Source organism: Muntiacus reevesi, unplaced genomic scaffold (genome assembly GCF_963930625.1).
Source record: "Muntiacus reevesi unplaced genomic scaffold, mMunRee1.1 SCAFFOLD_33, whole genome shotgun sequence".
Classification (NCBI taxonomy): domain Eukaryota; kingdom Metazoa; phylum Chordata; class Mammalia; order Artiodactyla; family Cervidae; genus Muntiacus; species Muntiacus reevesi.
The window spans coordinates 2,056,452-2,062,026 of record NW_027078014.1 but is presented as its reverse complement, the minus strand read 5'-3'; the positions used below and the strand labels follow the sequence as shown (position 1 = coordinate 2,062,026).

General features: G+C 55.1%; 1 pseudogene; it reads right to left on the bottom strand.

Annotated features, from left to right (window-relative positions):
• Window positions 1–271: 271 nt before the first annotated feature.
• LOC136155391 (PI-PLC X domain-containing protein 1-like) lies at window positions 272–3,707 on the bottom strand (annotated as a pseudogene).
• Window positions 3,708–5,575: the final 1,868 nt, after the last annotated feature.

Here is a 5,575-nt window from a genome sequence, read left to right as displayed (position 1 = left end):
GGGCGGACAGATGACCAGCCCTGCAGGACAGGGCTGAGAATAGCCTCCGCAATGCCCAGCTCCTAAACGCACCGTCTGTCAGCACCAAGGCGGCTTCCCGTTTAGGCCGGTGATGGCACAGGATGTGACTGAGACGCAGCCTCCTCGCTGCTGAGCTCCACCCACGCGCTGTCCGTCAGCCTCGAGACAGCTTCCGGTTCAGCACAGTAACGTCACAGGATGCGAATGAGGAGCCGCCTCCGCAAAGCCCAGCCCCTCAGTGCGCTGTCCGTCAGCCCCGAGGCGGCTTCCGGTTCAGGCTGGTCACATCACAGGACGTGACTGAGATGCAGCCTCTGCGCTGCCAAGCTCCACACACGCACCGTCCATCAGCCCGAAGCAGCTTCCGGTTCCACTTGATGACATCGCCAACAAGCCCGACAGCCCAGATGAAGTCGCTTTCAATGGTGTTGGTATAGCCGGCAGCTGACCCCAGGCAGTGGCCCCGCACCAATGCGCAAAGGTAGTGGAGCCAGGGACCAGGCCGGGTGGATGAGTATAAAGTGCAGGTTCTCCGTGAGGTTGATGCCGGCCATGAACACCCTGCCTGGGACAAGAGAGGGCCTGCAGTTCATGGTGCGAGATGTGGCGTCCGGTGCCCACGTGTGCAGTCACTAACCCATGGAGTCATGTGGCCAACCAAACCGTGTGGTCACCGACTCACATGATTGGTCACCCACCCATGGAGTCACTAACCTGTGAGGTCATGCGGTCACCTGTCCACATAATTACCCCCTCACACCATCACCCACCCACGCGGTCACCCACTCACCGGGTCAGCAACTCACATGGTAACCCACCCTGCAGGCAGGAACTCAAACTGGTCACCCACCCACACACTTACCCACCCATGAGGTCACCAACCCACACATCTCCTGCCCATGTGACCCTTAACCCATGGGGTCACCTGCCCACACAGTCATCACCTGGCAGGTGATGGCACACCTGCCCAAGCTGTGCCATCACCCACCCCGACTCTGGCCTCCTCCATGACCAGAGATTCAGATGTCCGACAGAGACCAAAGTTCAGACAGCAGGGACTCACAGGGGTGTTGACTGATGAATTTCTCCTGTTACAGAGGGCAGGCGGGCTGGACAGTCACCCCAGAGATGTCCAAGTCCTGACCCCGTGTGGTGGACACAATAACGTCCACACGGATGTTCACATCCTGTCTACATCCTGACCCCCTGTGGTGGACACAGTAACATCCCCAAGGATGTCCATGCCATGGTCCCCAGGCGGTGAACAGAATAACATCCCCCGGTATGTCCTGTTTCATTTCTCCTCTTGAACCCAAAGCCAGCCCCATGTGCTAGGACATGCGTGTGACCAGGTGTCCTGATATGAATGTGGCACTCACCTGGGTGGCTGCAGCTCTTCATGTGCTCCAGGTAGTGGACAAGGTCTAGGTGCTTCACCTGGTTCCCCCACCAGTAGGGGATACCGGGCCACAGTTCTGCATACTGACTCATGGATGCCTCGTCCTTGTATGACAGGATGACCTGCTGGCCCTGGGACCACAGCTGGCGTAGATTCAGCACCTCCTGTGGGGAGAATCATCCAGGTGCCCATGAGACGTGTGCACAGGGGTTATTGGGCTGCCTTGTGACACAATGCATCAGGTATTGGGGGTGTCCAAGAAGCTACAGCAGTGTGTGGATTATTGAGGTGTCTATGAGCAGTGATGGACTGGTTATTGGGTTCTCTGTGAGAAGAGACAGTCATGGGTGGAATAATGGCATGTCTGGGTAGAGACACTAGTGGGTAGATTACTGGGGTGTCTGAGTGGAGAAGATGATGGGTGGGTTATTGGGGTGTCTTGAGCAGTGACTGGTAGATTTTTGGGGTGTTTGAGTGGAGACAGTGGTGGGTAGATTACTTGGGTGTCTTGAGCAGTGATGGGTCAATTATTGTGGTATGTACCTGAGTGGAAACAGAGGTGGGTGGATTATTGGGATTTGTGATAGGAAATGGCAGGTGGATTACTGGGGCATCTTGAGGCGTGATTGATGGATTTGGGGAGCGCCTGAATAGAGACCGGGCAGGGTGGATTATTGGGCATGCCTGTGACCAGTGATGGGCTGGTTACTGGGGTGTTTGAGTCGAGACAGTGGTGGGTGGATTACTGGAGTTCTGTGAGCGGCATCACCTGGAGTCTGAATCAGCTTCACGCAGCGAGCAGATAGTCGGATTACAGTGAAGCCTAGTGTTCCCGCTGACAAGAGCATGGGAAGCCTGTGGCCCCTGCTCACCCCACGGGGACACAGCATGTTCCCAGTGATGTTCTTGATGCAGCCCATCAGGTTCTCTTGCAGGTCCCCCATCATGCCCTCGAAGTTCCTGCATGCCAGGATAACCACCTCCTGGGGGTGGTTCTCCAGCCACTCCGAGATCTCCAGGAGGGCGTTCTGGGAGGGGATGGAGGGGAGGGGCCTTGTAGTGAGAGAGAGAGAGGGATGTGGGTGGGGACTTCCCCCAGCACAGTCTCTCTACAGATGGGTTGGGGGTTCCTGACATAGAAAGACATAAAGCATGGCGCTTGCTCCCAAGGGACCCAGCCTCTCCTGAGTGGCAGTGAGGAGCTGTGGCATTGCTCTGGGGGGTCTGTGTGTGTGTTTCTGTGTGTGTATGTACACGCTCCTATAGGTACAGTTGCAAACACATGTGTGCATGTGTTCAGGGTCTGTGTGTGCACAGATATGCATGTGTGTGTGCGTGTGTGCACAGCAGCAGACAGCAGTGCTTATAATACTGTGAGAGGTCTCTACTCCAGGGAGTGTGGGAGGCCAGCAGGGCACATTCACAGTGAGGTCGGGACAGAACCTTCAGTCCCCAAGGGTCATTAGGTTCTGTGGTGGGGACAGAGGCCAGAGTGAAACATTAAGTGACCTGGCCAGCAGTCGAGAGCATGGACTCAACACCCCAAAATGAGACACAGGAAATGACGTGTCAGGAACCTGGTTTAGCCAAATTCTGGGAGACACCCCAGAGGTCAGGGGTAGAGGTGTGAGTTCAGAAATGCATGTTGGTCGGGAATTCTGAGTGACTGATGCCAGAGGTCAGCCCTCTCCTGCCAGGAGGAGTGTATCCGTCCCCTTAGAGGTCAGCATCTTCTAACTGGAGTGGGCCTGTGTTTTCCCCTTAGAGGTCTGCCTCTCCTGCCTGGAGTGACCAGATGTCCCTCTGAGTGGACGTGAGCCCATCCCCTCCAAGGCCCTCCACATCCTGCCTGGATCAGACGTGGGTGTCCCTGGCTGGCGGACTCCCATCCATAGACCCTGCCCCCGCCCCCACCTCCACGAGGGACATCATGCACACCATGTGGCCAGAGTGCAGGTTCCCCTCGGTGTCCTGCTCTGTGTGCACCATCCGCAGGTCCTCACGCCAGCATCCAGCTGCTTCGTGATGCTCAGCACCTGCACACAGAGGTCGGTCACCTGTGCTGGGCACAGAGTGTGGCCCCCCGCTCAGGGGCTGGGCATGCACTGAGGATGCCCAATGAGGGCCACATCGTCCACTGTGAAATCAACAATGTTGGTGCTGCCAGGGTTGAGGCCCTGCTTCTGGGAACAGGGTCTCCAGGGTCACTGGTCACATGGAGCACAGAGCCCAGGTCCAGATTGTGGTCGTTGGGGGGGGGGGGTGACCCTGCAGAGTCCAGCCTCATCCTCCTCTCAGGCAGTCCCTGGGTGGAAGCTCCCTGTGGGTTCAACAACCCAGGCTCCACATTCCCAAGCTGGACATGAGGACACACAAGACCCACAAAGTTCTGTGCCCACTCCCAGAAACAGTACTAGGAAAGGCAAGAAGGAGTCAAGCGGGGAGAACGAAAGGAAGAAACATCTGTCAGCCACACAAATAAGACAGGAAAAAGCAAAAAATAACTTTAACGTAAATTGAAAAGTGAAAGTTGTTCAGTTGTTTCCAACTCTTTTCTATCCAGTGGACTGTAGCCCACCAGACCCCTCTGTCCTTGGAATTATCCAGGCAAGATGACTGGAGTGGGTTGCCATTCCCTTCTCCAGGAGATCTTCCCAACCCAGGAATCGAACCCATGTCACCGGCATTGCAAGCAGATTCTTTACCAACTGAGCCACCAGGGAAGCCCTAATATAAATTTGTAGCAGAGAATGTACTGTGTCCTCTACAAAGAGTCATAATGGAAAAACAAGAAAACATAAGGATAAAAAAATGGGAAAGAAAATAATAGATTCTCTCCATCCAAAATAAAAGAAAAAGCAAAAAATTAATATTAACATAAACTAGTAGCAGAAATGGTACTGTGTTCTCTGTAGAGAGTCATGACAGAGAAAAACAAATATGAGGATCAAACATGGGGAAAAATGGGAAAGGAAGTCACAGCGTCCCCACCCAATCCAAATTAAAAGAAAAAGCAAAGATTCATATGAATATTGTCAGCTACACATAGGTACTTGCCATCCACCGCTACAAGGATTAAATTAAATGCTACTGCAGCAAATGACATTCAACACCCTTTGAAAGACCACCACCCATGTCCCCCACCCCGCACACAACCCAGTTCTCCTTGGCAGCCATACCACTTGAGACCACGGCACTGAGGCCCCCCAGGATGGAGGGACCCTGCCCTGGAGGGACATAGAATAGAGGGACCCTGGCGCCAAGGGACCCTCAGAGCAGAGGGACCCCAGTCCTGCAGGACTCCCGGGTTCTGGTGGACCCCCTACTGCTCGCTCCCTCCTCTGGGTGTGAGTTCTTAAGGCCAGGCTGCAGGCACCTGATGCAAGCAGGAATGAGGTTTGCCCACATTCCAGTCCTGGCTCTCTGCCCATCAGATGCCCTGAGAAGGATTCCAGCAGCCGGGGATCTCCCAGGAGGAAGCAATGACACAAGGCAAGAGCTTTGCTTGACAGCCATCTGTCCCCTCCAGGTGGGCCCCCTACTCCTGGGGGCACCTGGGCCCAGGTGGGTTTTCTACCCAGTCCAGCCTCCAACCCCTGGCTAACATGTGCCAATGACAGGACCACTGTCAGTTGGGTGCCCCCTCCCCACAGACAGGGCCTCCAGCATTGACTCCTCTACATCCTCCACAATGACTGCTTCCCACCCGGCTTCTCTCCACCCCATAAAATCTGCGATCCACCCAGGAGAAGCACTACAGGGGAGGGGTGTGAGTGTGTGCATGTGTTCTCAGTCGCTTCAGTCGTCTCGACTCTCTGTCACCCCATGGACTGTAGCCTGCCAGGCTCCTCTGTCCATGGGTTTTCCCAGGTGAGAGTACTACAGTGGGGTGCCATTTTCTCCTCCATGGATCTTCCCGTCCCAATGAGCAAACCTGGGTCTGCTGCATTGAAGGTTGATTCTTTACTGTCTTAGCCACCAAGAAAGTCTCCCTGGAGGAGGTGCTGGGGTACAAACACAAACCCATCTCAGAGGACATGGGAACTCAACTGTTGCTTCTCTGGGACCAGGAAGGAGCTCTGGTGTCAGCTCAGCTGCACAAAGTGCAGGACCCAGCCCCCCCTTCCCCTCCCAGTTCCCCCAGCTTCTGTGACT